At 35.6% G+C, this 17,489-nt stretch overlaps 1 protein-coding gene across 1 annotated transcript in view; it reads right to left on the bottom strand.

The window, feature by feature from the left end:
• The window catches only part of LOC122524122 (homeobox protein OTX2-like), a 44,732-nt gene extending 27,724 nt beyond the window's left edge, over positions 1-17,008 (bottom strand). The window contains exon 1 of the mRNA XM_043646229.1: positions 16,865-17,008. The gene's annotated coding sequence lies outside the window, so the exon portion shown is untranslated. The remainder of the gene's footprint in view (positions 1-16,864) is intronic.
• Positions 17,009-17,489: the final 481 nt, after the last annotated feature.

The following is a 17,489-nucleotide window of genomic DNA, read 5'->3' as shown; positions in this document are numbered from 1 at the left end:
TTTTTAACGCGTACAATTTGTTTGTTGTTCTATAAACAAATAAATATTTGAAATACAATTTTACGATAGCCTCCTGTCCGATGTACGTAGTGTTCTTAATATAAAAACTTTGAATTTTCTTCTTTGAATATTATCTTTGATGTACACTCGCACTACCGAGTGTATATTTTTATTGGTTCCGTTTTTATTGAAAAAAAAAAAATTCTTCCCGATTTATACGAGGGAAACGGAAAAAAAGAAAAAAAAAACAACAAAAATTGTCAAAGATAAAATTTTATGGAAAGTATTATACGCAACCCTTGCAACTTCCCGAACGAAAAAAGCCATCCGGAAAGATATTTCTGATATGTATGCGGGCACTCGTTTTCTTTTCTTTTTTCTTTAAAACAACAATTTGCTTATAAGGAATAAAATAAACATTTAATTAAGAAAATTCCGTAGACTATACGCGTCCTTTCTCCATTTTCGTTCGATTTGAATTGTTTTTTATCGGTAGGATCATCTGAGCAAACATCCGAGCATTATTACAAAAATATTAGTTTTGAAAATAGCAACAAATCGATGGCTACTGTAGATAAAAGAAGAAAAAAGGAAGGAGAAATAGATAGATGGATAGATAAAAAGAGAATTGGAGAGATGACATTGCGGTCTATTTTCACGGTTGGTGGCGACGGCCCATTGTAGTACCACGCAAGGGCGTTTATGGGGTTTTTGCGGGGGGACGGGGAGTTTCCTGCGCGCAAAGATTAGCACTCCCAATGGGATTAAACGGCCCTTTTCTCTACGGTATACATCGTGTGTGCCACGTGCTCGTATGTGTGTATACACGCCCAACGAAACTCAAAGAGAAAAAGAGAAAAAGAGAAAGAGAGAGAAAGAAAGAGAGAGACAGCACACAAAAAAAATGAAAGAGAGAAAGACAGAAGGATAGAAAAATGGTATGGGCTGGAAACGGTCTTCTAGCGCGAACAAACCCGTGCGAGAACTTCATGGGGGTCTTCTCGATGCCCCATGAGGATTCCTTCTCATATATATATGTATGTGTGTGCGTGTATACGCATCTCTCTCTCTCTCTCTCTCTCTCGCTTACTTCCTTTCTTTCTATGTAGTTAATCACTAGCAAACGACTCGTTTATTGCTACGAAAATATCTAATTCCCTATTTGCTCCTAACCGGGGTGCTAATAGAATACCCGAGATTTTATCCAACAAAGCTAATTCAAACTATCGATCGGGATTGGTCTTATCTAACGTTTCAAACGCGTGCTAGCTTCCTAATATATCGTAGTAATCAAATTTAGATCCGGCTTTGCGTGTTCCGTCGATGATGAATCTAATAAAGTTGTACGAAAATGAAACGCTTTTAAATTCGGATAGATCAGAAATATCGTATCATTGAATTATATTTATAAAATTTTTAGCTCCAATTGGATAGCGAATAAAAATATTTTCTTGTTTATTTAGAAAAACGAATGATGTACATTTTTTACCTCGCGTTTTCAATCGCATGTCTTTTAACGAATTACTGGATTTTTACTAATGACCACATTTTTACAAATTACAAGACGCGCAGTAGGTTCAGCGTTAAACGAATTTCAGTTTTTTCGAGGTAAAATGATTCGAATAAAAATATCGAAAGAAACAAAATTGTATATTATTTGTATGCTACGAATAATCTAATGAAAATTGATATGACAGACGATAGATAAGGTGAATATCGCGACAAGTGCAGCGAGGATTAATACGTGATTTAAAAAAGATCCATACGTCCGGTTCTCACGAGGCAAGGACGATCCGGACAATAAACCTAAGGGCCAAGGATTTATAGTCCTACTAGACAGCGAATGAATGAAAACGTGGATCCACCCTCTGACTTGCTTCACGACAACTTTCACCCCTCGGGGAAAAAAAGGTTCAAATTAATTTATATTTCCTGTTCGTTCTCGTACGAAGACACCCTTCGATCTTTGATTATTCGAGTCAAATGTCACGCTTAACGCGTCTTCCAATTCTCCAGTTAGAAAAAAAAAAAGAAAAAGAAAAATTAAAAGGGCCCAGTAATCTCATCGAGATCACTTTGGATTGGCTCCGGAAAAACTCGACTGTGAGTGAGATCCGAGATCATTCAGTGATCTTCTGCCCAGCTAAACGTTTCATTCACGAACAGGATGACGTTCGGACGTTTCACGTTCCTCGAATATAAATACCGAAACGATCTTCGTATCATGAGATTTTTATCTCTAACACCCACGTCTGCATAAAAGTATTTTAAAAGGCTCGCGTCTGTGCTTTACCCAGTCCGTGATCCTCAAAATCTTTAGATTAGTACTCTCTCATGTTTTTTAATTCTAAAAAGAAATTTTTCAAAGTAGTATACAATACATTGAATTTTTCCGTAACACAATTAATATTCGTATCAGGTTGCATTTAAAAATCGTGTCTAACAAAACAAAAGAAGAAAATATAAAATTGATATCGTACGAGAATTGTCGTGGAATATAAAAATCGTGTTATAAAAGTGTCGAGTGTGTACAAGTAATAATAATAATAATAATAAAATTAATAATAATAATAATAATAATAATAGAATAAAATTTTTGTGCAGGAAGCCGACACAAATATTGTCGAACGTTTGATAAATGACAACTAGTCGAACGTGTATTTCCTTATGGAAGGAGTGATAAAGTAAGTAGTACTTAGGTACGATTTTCTTTCTCGATCATAATCGTTCATCAAAGCATAACGACGACGTTCACCTACGTCCAAGTCGACGGATAGAACATCGTCGATGCGTATCGAGAAAGAGAAGAGAACACTCTAAGGGATAAAAGGAGATGCGGTTTCAATGGAGGCGCTCGATCGTGATCGAGATCTCGTAGGTACTACTTGTAGAATCACACATCTGCCAACTAAAATCTACGCACGAGTACGTACACACATTTCGATATTACGTCAAATTTCTTTCTTCGTAAATAATTACTTTTTCGTTTTTTTTTTTTCATTATTTAACACTTAGATGTTACGGATGTTTTATTCGCTATTTATTAAAAACTTACAAGCATTGTTTGAATGAAAGTTTGAGTAGAAGGGAAAGAATTAATATTTAGATATATCTCATTGCGTAACTAAAAGCCAACATATATTTTTACAAAATAATATTTAAGTTTTATATATGTGTAGCAAAAAAATATGAAATGAATCAAATTAGCTGTACATCTAGTGTTAAATATGATATAATAATATATGCTGGATAAAATTAAGTAAAGTTTAAACGGTAATACATTTATTTTAACATTCCATATCTATTAATATACTTAAAATACACTCAATTCTTCTTTTAAACGAACTTTTTTTTACACGAATCATTTTTCAAACGTATTCTTCGAGAATATATCTATCTTGTAAAAATAGAATTAGACGTATTAAACAATTTCAATTTGATATTTTACTAGACGAACATTTGAAAAATTCAAAGTCATCATTAGGCAGGAACGTTAAAACAAATGTGTTTTACTTTAAACAAAATTAAAATATTAGTAAAGTATATAAAAATATTCTAAATACCATAAATGATTTTTAATTAGTCGAAATAAATGTATATTGTAGTCTAAAAGGAGGGAGTATAAGTCCAGTGTGTCATCCTCTTCGAAATTCAACGTTTTACACATATATATATCACTTTCCAACAGTAACACACTCGCACACATATGCATATCATTTGCATAATAACAAAACAAGCACACGTATAGGTATATGAAATTAATTTGATACTTTTATACTTTTCTAATGTGTCGTTCTTACATCTCTCGAAGTTCGAAACGGACTGAAAATAATTTTAAAAACAACTACGCAATACATTGAACCGACACACACCGAACGAGTACGAAAGTCAATGTGTTTACAAGTTAGGTAACGAGATTTTTAATAGAATAAAAACAACAACATTGATATATAAACACCGACTAAGAAGTAAGGAAAGTATGTACATGTAAAAAAACATCAAACGAAGAAAAGACCGTTCCCTTCTTCTATCGTCATTCTTATAAGCTTCTAACCAAACGTGTTTAGACATATTCTTGTCTTACGTATTATACATTCTTCTACCTTCAATTACCTTCTTATTTATATTAGATACAATATTTTATATTCACTTTTTGTAACGATGCTCTAATTAATATAATATTACCATAATTATTTGCATTGAATGTATTTCGTCATGTACGATCATCGTAAACACATATAAATGTATGCACATTTATGTATATATCACTTATAAATCATTCGCTCACACAGCCATAACAATTGCATAGCAACGAAACACGCATATGCACGTATACGCAAAATATTTAAATTTGATACTTTTATAACATCGTTCGTATATCTACCAAAGTTCGCAAAAGACTGATTATAAGTCGTTTTGTAAACACTCTGTGTCTATTCATATGTTACCTCTTCGAATTATCGACAATAAAAACATTTTCTAACAAAGTTAAGAACATTAGTCGGTCGATGTATTCTTTCCTATTATTCAAACTTATTTCTCATCAGTGCGATGTTAGTTTTCGAAATGATCTCGTCGAGAGAATACAATTTTAATATTTCACGCATGTGTATGTGTATTCGTGTTAAATATCAAGCAGGCATACGTATAGTGTGTACGATTATTAAAATAATTTATATGAAATTGAAAGAATGGAATTTAAATATTTTACGTAAGTACGTGTATATTTTATCGTTAAACCGTTTAATCCGTTAATTCGCGAAATGATTAACTAAACTCTGAAATAACTATATTGATCTGTGTTTAAATATGAAAGAGGACAGAATTACATAATTCAAGTATGTAATATATAAATTTATAAAAAGCATGTAGTTAAGATATCTCATTGAAATTTGATAGGTAAATTAGATCCTGTAGAAAAACACGATTAACGGAATATTGATTTTCAAAGTACATTGATTCGCAAAAGATAAGAACGAATAATTAGGAGTATCGTGGTAAAAATAAAAGCAGACATTAAAGACGAATCAAATCTCAATCTCGTACTTTAAATGAATAACTTCTTGTAAATTCATATATAACTTCGTTATTTTCTAAAACAACTTGTTTTAATGTTAAATCAAATTCTTGTTGTTTTTCGCTTAGAAAACGCTTAATTATTTCCGATGAAACCTAGAGTTTCCACGATTTAACTGAAATATACGTTTTAACGTCGACATTGTATACGTATACATGTAATATACGCAAGATGCACAGCAATGGTGTTGCTGCAGGGTTCGTTGCCGGTCAGATTTACGGTGGAATAATTGAGCGGGCGTCTTACGCGCATCTTACGACGGCAAAGTTGGAATAAAACCGGTTCCGAGTCCAAGCAGTTCACGTCGTTTTCACCGTCGTCGCCATTCTTGAATGTCGTCGTTGACGAATTCGAGCGTAGAAAAATTTCTAGATTAATAACGTTTACTTTCAATCGCGATCTAACGAAGCTTCCAAGTTATTCCTCGCGATTATAAATATTTTAACTCGATCTAAAATAAATAATATCTACTATTTTCAATATTTTCTATATGAAAACAAATGATATTTCTATTTTTCAAAGCCAATTTATATAATAAATTATTCTAACATCTAATAAGATTATTTAGAGATATGTTAAACATGACACGTAATAAATTATTCACAATAAACTCTCTCTCAACGAAATTCATTGTTATATTAAACTTTCAAATGGTCAATAGAAAAAATATTTCTTATAGAAAAAGAAGAATACTATAAGGGGGTAAAGTAAACAAGATGTTTGATGTCGAGACTACAATTTGAACGTTTTGTGGTTGGTTTTGTGGTAAAAGCTTTAAAAAAAGATAATAATCTGGGAAAGGAACAAGAATCCCTTGATGGGACGACGCCTGTGGTGCGAGGTTACCACTACATAGCTTCCGTCCTAGTCCTCAGACGTCTAAAGGTTTTCCCTTTTCTTTCACCCCTCTCCCTTATTTTGTTCTCTCTTTCTCTGTTCGTGTGTCTTTGAGTTTTCCCGATCGTAACAAGCCCGATCGGAAACGCATATCTTTTATATTTTCGCCACTTACGCTTCACCGAATGCTTTCAACGTTAACGTTGTCCATCCCAATGTGGAATGCAGAAAATAGTGACCATGCGTTTCGATCTCGAATAAAGAAAGTTTAAAGATTGTCCTAGCGAAAAGGGATCGCCCTTTTTAGAAAAACCACATATTGTTAGGTAGATGCGATATACATCGGGACTTTTTAACAATGTATTTAAAAAGGTAGACGATTTTTTCCCGATATAACGAACCAAGGAATATTCATGAATATATATATGCCTTTTGTACTTTTCCAAGAAGAATTTTTTCCAAAATTCTAACTACGATTGTTCCATGGACCAGCATATTAAAAAAATAAAACCGAAAAAAAGAACAAGAAACATTCTAACACTTAACGTTTCTAGTAATAACACGTGAACACAACACGTTAATTCTCTTATTGTTAATCTACGTTCTGACCATGCTGTCATCAGACTCCATATAAATATGACGGTTAACATATAAAAACCAATTATAAATGTAATAATGTAAATCGAATATATAACAACAAAAGGAGACAACAACAAAATTGAAATCTTCAATTGACTACGATAGGGAATATCGAACGTTGATTAATTTCCCTTAGGAGGAAAAAAAAAGAAAATAACCATAAGGATATAAAGTAACCGCGAACAAGAGAGGAGAGGGGGAGAGGGTTGGAAGGGGGTTGCGATCTTTTGCCGTTTCACGCCCAAGCAAGCTGAAAACCGAGAAGCATAATAAAGTCTCTCGAGCCCTCTGCTTTTATAGGGGATGGGGGATGGAAGGTGGGGTTTGCATCGCGTCAAAGCATATCCGGCCATCATCGTCTCACCCAACGGCAATGGATGATGCCTCTCTCCCCACTTTTTCTGACTACAACGCACGTATATAATTTATGTTAGTATACGCAGTACAGAAAGAGAGAGAGAGAGAGAGAGTAGTGGTAATGGTCGGGGCGTTCTGTTTTAATACGTTTCTCCAGTGCCAAACCCGCGACTCGCGGTTGTGCTCAACGAGCTCAAAGTGGATAAAAGCTTGCTGGTTGGTTCGGAAAGAAGGAAATAAGGAAGGAAGGAAGAAAAGAAGGAAAGAAGGAAGGAAGGAAAGAAAAGACCTCTCTTCCCTCTTTCTCTTGGACACGCTTCAGTAAATTACTTTACAATACTTCCATCTTCTTTTCTTTTTTTCTTCTCTCTCTCTTTTTCGTGTATACACCTCTCTCTCTCTCTTTCTTTCTTTCTTTCAATCTCGAAGCTACTAATGCTTCTTGTATTTCTCGCTCACTGCTGGAGACTCCCATCTCCATCAGATTCGTCTCGTTGCTATTCTCTCTCTCTCTCTCTCTCTCTCTTTTTCTTCACCTTCTCTCGTCGGGTTTCGGAGGATGCTTTTAGAAGGCATTAGATGGGGTGCTCACGGTTCGTCGCCCGTAGTCGCTCTGCATTAAGGATCCACGCAATGTACTCGACACAAGCTCTCTCTTTCTCCCTTTCTCTCTCTCTCTCTCTCTCTTTTCTCATCCCTTCTTCCTTGCCCTTGTTATCCTATCGAAGGACGGATGGTCTTCGACATAATTCGATAATTTTGATAAACTAATGTAAGACTCTCGGATATCTTCGAAAATGTTTTCTTCCCTTCTCTCTCTCTCTCTCTCTCTCTCACATACACTACTTATGTATGTGTATACGTATAAGTATATCGGTGTAATAACATTTGGTGAGAAGGACTTTCACCCGATATCCCCCTACCTCTTTCTAGACCAAGAAAAGATTAAGGCCACCGTCTCGTTTCGAATGATACCGCGATCGTAGTCAGGTCAAGGTCATTAACTTGAATTTACTAATATAAGAAGAAGAAGAAGAAGAAAAAGAAGAGAAGACATAACCAAGTTGGGTAGAGGGTGAGGAGAAAAAAAAAAAAGGAACTGACCGGCAAATCGGTGGCACAATCCTTAATTAAGGGATGAGGCATCCGACGGTGATAGTGGTGGTGGTGGTGGTGGTGGCTATGGTGGCCCGGGTCACAAACCACGCTCGTAAATTCCTCCGCAAACGTATGCAACGAATAATAAAATAAAATAAAATAAAAAAAGAAAAAAAGAAACGCGAAGAAAAAGGAGTGACGCGAACGGTGGTTTACGAAGGGAAGGGATGAAGTATAAAAGAGAGAAAGAGAGAGAGAGAGAGAGAGATCGAAATGAATAAAAAAATAAAATGAAAAAAAAAAGGAGAGCGAAAGAGATCTGTTGCTGCTGCTGCTGCTGCTGCTTCTGATGTTGCTGCTTCGTAGCTGCGATGATTCCGACTAAACGTACAGTCTTGTTAAGCAATCTTCACGATTAGATATCTTCGCGATTAGATTATTCGATCGAGATCTAAACATCTTTTTCTTTTTTTTTTAGGCTAATTAAATCGTAAGATCTAAGGATACGGGTATACTCGAGTATTAGTTGTAGTTAGCGTTACGAGTTTACGCTAACGAATAATTAAATAGAGAAGTTTTGTCATTGGACGAAAAGGAAAAGAAAAGAAAAGAAAAAAAAAAGAAGAAGGGGTTCGAATTAAAACAGAGAATCGATATTACGATGAAAGATATAATAAAGAATTAAAGTAAAGATAACGCGGTTGTAAAAGGAGGAAAGATGGGAAAATTTGCATTAATGGTAAAATGGTTCTTATGATGTTGCCTGTACACCGTGTGGCACCCCGCGTCTATATATAGATGTGGGACAAACGCTCACATCTATAAAGGATATTCAAACGTGTGAGAGTGGAACGAGCCTTGAGCATATCATGGTAGAAACGGAATATGGGATGGCATGGGAGATGACACATGGTCCGGTCGCCGGTTCCGTGCGTTCGACGAAGAGAACCACAAAGAGAGAAAGAGAAACGGAGAGAGAGAGAGAGAGAGGAGGAGGAGTGAAAAAAACAGATAGAAAAAGAGAAAGAGATGAAAAGGGATGGAAAACGTGCGTGTCTCTATGCCTATCTCTGTGTATTTGTGTGCGTGTGTGTATCAGAGAGCGAGAGAGAGAGAGAGAGAGAAAAAGAGAGGCCGGTTAACTCTCTGCCACAAGCCGCCGGCGCGAGAGCACAGTAGCGGCAAATACCCATAAATATAAAATATGTCCTTCCTTTTCACCCTTTTGCATGAACACCAACGACTACCCGTAATATATCGATAGTTTCTTTCTCTCTCTATCTCTATATATATATTTTTCATTGGTACATGTATGGGGAGAAGGCACTCCTCTTTCGTTAGTGTCGTGCGCGCGAACGCACAAGCGTGTACACGCGGGTATCCACCTCAACACCTTTGTGTACGACATTCCTTCTTTACTTCTCTTCCTTTCGCCTTATCCTTCTCGTCCTTCGCTTCCAATCTCTCCTCTCTCTCTCTCTATCTATCTTATTCTCTCTTTTTATTTATTTTTATTTTCTTCTCTCGTTTTCTCACTCTTTATCTCTTTTTCTCAAAGAGTTCAAGACGCAACGCGTTCCTACGTTTAGAACGCATCTTTTCACCTTTTTTTCATCCGTTCTTATACTCGCACGATTCGTATTTACTCTCTCTCTCTCTCTCTCTTTCTTACTTACTTACTTACTTACTCTTTCTCTCTTTATTTATTTCTTTGCTTCTTTCTTCTTTCTTCTTTTCTTTTTTTGCGGAGAAAAAAAGACGCCGACAACGATTCGAACGATTCTTCGCTAGTTTCTCAACGGCGTTCCGTGCGACGGTAATTTGCGTTTGAATTTGCCGCCCCGTCTAAGGATTCCCCCTCCCCCTACATCCTCCACCCTCCCCAGAAGCGGCAAATTTCGATTGAAATTTTTCCCTCGTCGTTATATTGAATTTTATAGATAAAACTAATCGTAGATAAATGAACTAATTAAATCATCTGCGAGATATGATTAAAATTGTAAGATATAATAATATGTAAACGAATTTGTGTAGATAAACGAACGAGATTCTTGTTTTTTTTTTTTTCTTTTTTATTAGAATTTGTAGATACGTAGGTCAATCATGGCAATCATCTTTTCTTTTTTTCTGTCTCACGATAATTTATTGATAAATAAAAATATGAAGAAGAAACGCGAGGGATATCTTTTAATAATCAAATTAACAAAGGAACGGGATAAAATAAAGTGTCGGATTAAAAGTGAATTGAAAGAAATTTCGAGCCCCTCGTTTAGCCGATTTTTCGCGCGTATGTATTTTATTTAGTTTCCATTCTAAAGTGTGTGTTATGGGTGTGTTTGCACGGAGAACACGTTTAACGTGTATTTATGCGGAGTGTATCGCGTTGGTGCGAAGTGACCACTGCCGACGGAACGATTCGCGTCGTATCGCGAATTGCACGATATACACCCTTGATCCATCCAATTTTGTGATTATCGTTACTAACATCGTTGACATAACTATTATATTACGCAACTTTTTTTCAATTTCAAGTGTAAGAAATCTAATTAATTTAGCCTCAAGGTATATTCAAATGATATTATTTTGTAATAGGCAAAATAAAAATGTATCCGACGTGAAAGCACGAATATTAAACTTCGAAGAATTCATTCCGACGAATAGAAACGTGAATTCAAATAATAATATAATTCTCATTTTCAAACAAGAGATTTTAATATAAACGATCGTATCTAATAAAAGACAGCTTATCAAAATTGTTTTTGTTTTCTTCTAAATGAAAAATAAATTCGTTCAAAGCAAATAGGAGAAACATGAAGAAAAAAAAGCGTATTAGTATATTAGCATTTTATACAAAAACAAGCATGCAAAAGAAAAAAGGGAAGAAGAAGAAGAAGGAGAAGAAATATACTTCAAAATGAAAACATGAACTTGAACTTGACAAATAATCCGAATTAATCCGAAGAAAAGACAAAACAAGATATAAATAAATATAATAACGATAATCTTTTTGAGAGATCGAGCAAATAACGAGCAAGACTCGATCGTACGGGGCTCGATTGTACAATTAGTAAGCAGAAAGTGAGACTTCGTTCTTTCGTCTTCTCTTCTCTCTCTCTCTCAAAGAAGAAGAAGACGACGAAGAAGAAGAAGATGAAGAAGAAGAAGAAGAAGAAGTTAGAGTCGGTCGCAAGGAGAACGGTTGAAGCGGAGAAGCGGAACGACGACGAGGAAACCCGTTCTCATTATTATATTCATATTCAGAGCCGCGATGGGGCAACCCCCGCCTCCCCCATCCTCGAACCATTCCTTCCCTTTCCTTCCTTTTACTCATTCCTCTCCTCTCCTCTCCTCATCTCTCTCTTCCCTTCGATGTTCTTCACCAACGAAGGTCGCGTACAACCAGAAAGAGAGAAAGAAAGAGAGAGAGTGTGTGAGAGAGAGTAAGAGAGAGAACGGTATAGATATAGCGGTATAAAAATCTCTATAAAAAGTTGAAAAGTGCCGCCGCCGGAGTTGAGGAGCGACAATGGATGAAATATGCCGCTTCGTTCGACCCTACTGGAAGCCTTAAGGTGGCGGACACCTCCTTACACCTGCGAGCGGCTCCATATAGCGCCTTATTATAAACCGACTCGGGCGAGAACTCCACAACTTGACCTGCCGGGATCCAAGGAATTATTCCTCGGACCCGCTACTACCAAAAGAGAAAGATAAAGAGGGAGAGAGGGAGAGACATATATGTTAGATTCACCTTTCAAAATTCGTGTATTTCTAAATTGGTCTTACCGAGGATACCATACTAAATTTCCATTCTTTCCGGTACCACGTTATTTTCATGGTTAATACTTTTGTCTAGTTTGCTGATTATTTCCATCGTTGAACTCTTCCTTTATCGTTAAAGTATTAATTCGTGGTTTATTTTGATTCGATCTCGATGTTAATAATGATTAAATGTGTAACACGCGTTTAAAAGAGATCAAACACACTCGCAGACCTAAATTTCTCTACGATCAAGTTATCAAACAAATGTAATGTTTAAGAATCTAACGAGTAATTGATAGATGAGAAATTGAATTTGCAAGCATCGTTACGTTTCAAATTTAGATTACTCGCTATCGTAATTGCGTTAACCGGTGATATCGCAACGCGTATTACACGAATGTTGTTCCTTTCATTGTCCCGATCTAATCGTAGTTCCAACGAACGGGAACGTTTTTCAACGTAAAAAAAAGTATCCAATCGAATAACTCGATTTCTAAAGAAAATTAGTTGAAAAGAAATTCTTTCCAATTTTCTATTTGATTATTTTGTTCTCGTCCTTCTTTTATTTTGATTTTTTTTTCCCTTGAAACTCGTAATCGATCGTTTAAATAACTATGATTCACTCGTCTCACAATCATCGAACTCTCATAGGACCGACTCAAAGCTGCTTAATAAAGTCCCACCGATCGCGATATTTCACGAAACGAACGAACCACGTTCTCACAATAGTGGTCGTTAATAATGATTTGTGCTCGGCTCGTCCTCGAGCACGAGAATCGCCAAAGTTAACTAAAGAGGTTTCTCTCTTTCTTATTTTATTTTATTTTATTTTATTTTTTATAGGCAACAACAGCATCAACAGCAGCAGAAGCAGAAGCAGCAGCAACCAGTAGATATCCAAACGACTCGAAAAATTTTCTACAGTCGTGACAACTTTAATATCTTTCTATAATATGTCAACTAGAAAACTCATAAATCAATCATACGTGAAATTAGAATTTTACATGTCTATAGAAAAAGGGCTAGCTAGTCAAAAATGTTTCCTTTCTTTTTCAAGGATTCTCCATAACCATTTGTTAACCGTAGGACGCCAGAAAAAAAGAGTCTCGTGAAAAACAAATAACAACTGTAGCTTCGAGAAGAAAAATTATTAAAATAGGTAGAGATGATGACTTTCGCACAAAGCACGAAGGGTTTCACATCGTCCCTTTTCTAAAATAAAAATTAACCAGTTTGTTCAAATGATACTTTTCAATCGTTATTCTAGATTCTGTCAACATGTTTTTCCCTACTCAAATTATCAAGAAAATCGTTTGCACCATCTCCGAGGAAACAGGGTTGGAATTGGTCTTCGAGAAAAATTGTTGTGTTACCCTTCCATCCCTCTTCTAACTTCTATGAACTTATTATAATAAATAACAAATATTCTCCTGGGTATTCCTATAGAAATGGTCAATATCTGAATATCTCGATCTCCAATGACCATTCCCCAAAGAAAATTTCTTCAAAAAAGTTTTCAAAATCATTTGCATAACAATGGCAAAATATTAGATTTAAAATTCTAGATAAGAAGCATTGGAACATATATTCTTTACGATTACAACCGAACAATGTCATAAATTGACACCTGTTAGAAAATGATTAGGTAGTTAAGAAAACCACAGTTCATATATCAAATACAATAAATATTTTAACTTTACAATCATATACGCGCATATAAGAATTGAAAAGAAATAATTGTTCTCGAACGATAATTAAATAAAAAAAAGAAAAAAATAAAACAATAAAAGTCAGCTATACCTATAATAATTGAATAAATAATCGTCGTTATAAAGCAAGTTGTCCACTGTGATTTCTCGTGAAAAGAATAAGAAAAAAAAAAAGGTCGGATCGATCCATGGATCGTTAATTTCAAATAAAAGATTGAAATGATTGAAAGTTCACAAAGGGGTACCCGTTACTATCTTCGTATTCTTATTTAGTAAGACGTGAAAGTCTGTGAAACGACGACGTCGTTACTGACCGTTTGCCATTTCCTTTGTTCTAAATGAAAAATTTTCAAGTAAAAGTGTCTATTACCAATACACACATCTAACCAGGACTAACATCAAGGAGGTTACATCTAACGTTAATAGCTCGGCTCTCATCCAAGGGACATCTGGTGAACGCAAAATCGCGATTCCCATCTTGCAACGCATTATAACGAGCTTTCCTTTTCTATTCGTACCTACCTACCTACCTACCTACGGAAATATTAATTGGCAGTTGGTGATTACGTCAGAATAATAAACGCGTTGGCTTTCACATACTCGTCCAAGCCCCATCTTCCTAGCTATCTTCCTTTTCTTTCTTTCCTCTTTTTCATCGTCGTCGTTGTTGTCGTTGTAGTTGTAGTTGTCGTTATTATTGTTGTTCCTCGTAAATCGAGACGATGGATAATTTACGATCACGTTTTTGCGTTAGCACATACTATTAACTAAATTTAAATGATTTCGCTAATCACCCTAATCAATTCTAATCTCTTATACAAAGGAAAATAACGAAGATCTAATGAAAGACAAGCTTGCCGAGTTAATTGGATGCGAAACTGGAATGTATAAATATAGGAAATCAATATTTTTATGATTACAGAGAGAGAGAGAAGGAGATACACAGATACGCAGATACGCGAATAGAAGTCGAACGAAATCGAAGAAGAAGGTCTCAACGCTGACTCATTTCGAGAACTTGCAGCTGGTTCGAGAGAGTCAAGTTGGAGGTGTTCAACGCGAGCTGACCCCGTCCTGGCCGTTACCGTTTCTGAGTGACGTCTTCATGTCTGGCTCTGCGGGGCATTCCTCCTTCTCATTGTCCGCTCGTCCGTCAGTTCTCTGAACATTGGGATGTGTATCGCCAACCCCCCGTCGGCTGCCACTTCTTCGCGATGAGAACACTTTTCTCTCTTTCTCTTACTCTTCGAGCGAATCAAAAAAGAAAAGGGAAAGGGCCAAAAAATAGCGAAGCAACGTTCTCGTTCTTTCTTTTTTTCTTGCTTTCTTCCTATCGCGTTTAAGATTTCAAAGAATTATTTATTCGCGTGTAAGTAAATAAATCATTTCCGAGATATGCGCTGTTAAACTGGGGGGGGAGGGGAGGAGAGAGAAGGGAGAGCTGGGAGTCAATTAAGATTGAAAAGAAAATATCAATATCGATCGCAACGTATTTAATATCTATGCCTATCATAGCATTTCTAATTCTAAGAAACAGTCTAGGGAAATAAATAATTGATGAGATGTTAATTAATGTCAATTGCGAACGATAACCGATGTGGTACTATTTATTACTTTAGATTTATCTCTTCTAATTTTTGAAAACACTTTTTTTAATTCTCCAATAAATAACGATGGAATTAATTACCAACAACTGCTAACCAGTTTGAACTTTGGCGAACGCTATACTCGTGGTATCGGAATACGACTCGGACACGGACCGAGTAACGTTGTTAGAAAGATTGATGTCTCTTGAGCGTCGGTACGCTTTGCTCTCATCTCCGGTAGCAGTGGATTTTATCGAGAGAAGAGTATGAGAGAGAGAGAGAGAGAGAAAGAAAGAGAAAGAGAGATGTATGAGACTCGTACTTTTCGTGACGATTAGCGAAGGTGACGGTGCGTATTTTTGACAAAAGTAACACGCCGCGGTGCTTTACCGCTGCTTCAGAATGTCCGTGTCGAAAGAAGAGACGACGACGATTGGAAAAAAATCAAAGATAGGAAAGCAGAGAGAGAGAGTGAGAGAGAGAGAGAGAGAGAGAGTACAAATAGAGTAGGTATTTCGTTTTAATTGGTGACAATTAACGAAACGCTACCGTTCTCGATCGTCCAACACGAGTTCTGTTTGTTTTCTTCTTGTTCTTTCCTCTTTTTTTATTCGCTGTTAACACGATATTATTATAAACTCTTTCAAACAAAACTAACCCGTTGGATACTCGAGAGTAGATATCATCTACTCACAGTAACCGACACTTATTTTTATAGACTTTACTTAAAGACGTTTTTATACAAACATTTGAAATAGAAAACGGGAAGTTATAAATATATAATGTGAAAATAAATAAATAAAAATAAATTATCGAGAAAAAGTAAAAGAGAATTTATTTATTAGAGAAAAGAGAATCTAACACGCGTGTTTTCCATCGAAGGATAAAACCGGACGATCACCGTTAATATTTTCTTCCACGTAATAAAACAAATTTATAATCAGTGTTGTAGAAAGATATAGGGTGTATTAGAAAGAATACAAAGTCGCGTTATTCCCGAGGAACCTGTCGTGCAACTTCGTTGTTAAACGGATGTTCAAATTCCATGGGATGGGATCGCGTCAAATTCTATGTTCGATTACTTGTTCGTTACAGAAATAATAATACATAGATTTTTGTACGTGTAAACGAACCTTGCTATAAATAATACAACAATGTACTTTAATTTTTGTATGATTTTTCTTTTTCTTTTTTAAGTGAAAATAATGTTCATCGTCGTACAATAAATACTATGGGATTTATTGTACGTTGTTAAGAGCGTTGAAATCCATCAAACCCCTATGGTGTAATTCAGGTAGCTATGAAACTGTCGTTCCATAACTAATATATCAAAGAAGACTAATAGAGCTCTAGGGTAGGCTACAACCAAAGATCTAAAATTTCATATTATTCGAAGATAGAAAAGAGGCACGCCTCCTCTCCTTCGTCGGCACCACTAGGGTGTGTCAGGGATAATCGCAAAGGTTTAACTAAATTCTAAAGCTTAACGAACAACTTTCTCCATTCACGCCTTCCTTTTAAACCTAACTCTATTTTATGAAAATGGTATCATAATTATCGCAATGCGGAGATGATCGTTTTAATTAATTACAAGAAAATAAGGATAATGGAAATTCGATCATTTGTTTGTACAATTATCAAAGTTGTCTTAGTTCACGTTTAAAATGACAAAAATAAACAAACGTAAAGTTTTCCAATTTGTTCTAGGATAATAAAAAAATTGACAAGAAAAGAAAAGAAAAGAAAAGAAAAGAAACAAAAACTCAAGGATAATAATTAGAATTAAAAAAAGATCCTACCTTGTCGATGTTCGTCGGAATCACGTCGTTGGTGTCCTCTTCGATTTGGGGTTCACTATTGGTATCCCTCAACAGCAGCAAGTCCACCGTCGTGTTTCTCAGGGATATCACCTTGTCCAGGATGATTAAAGTCCTTTTACTTGTAACGTTTAACTATTATTTCCCTTCGTCGATAAATATTGGCGGAACGTAAGCCACTCTTACATCTCGAACTTGATAAGGCTCATTGCACAAAATCTTCACAGAAGAAAATTCCTTCCTCGATCCGTATATTATTATCAACTTCACGATATTCAATTAAAACGATCATAAGTTATAAGCAAAATAATAATAATAATAATAATAATAATAATAATAATAATAATAATAATAACAACACGTTAAAAATGATAATATCACGATATCGTCGATTTTTCTTTTTTCTTTTTCTCTTTTAATATTCAATATCTTTTTCGCGAGCATTCGCGATAAGTAAACAACGCACGATTACTATTTCCCGTTATATATCGTATGAAAACTAACTATTAATTCGAATTTTCCTCATTCGAATGGGAGTTACGTTTTATAATCGATCGATCAACGACGAAAACTATGGTCAAAAGTTGATGATCAATGACGACGACGA

This window comes from Polistes fuscatus, unplaced genomic scaffold (genome assembly GCF_010416935.1).
Source record: "Polistes fuscatus isolate 324 unplaced genomic scaffold, CU_Pfus_HIC Scaffold10, whole genome shotgun sequence".
NCBI lineage: Eukaryota > Metazoa > Arthropoda > Insecta > Hymenoptera > Vespidae > Polistes > Polistes fuscatus.
Note: the sequence above shows the minus strand (reverse complement) of the source record. Positions and strands in the feature narration are given on the sequence as shown.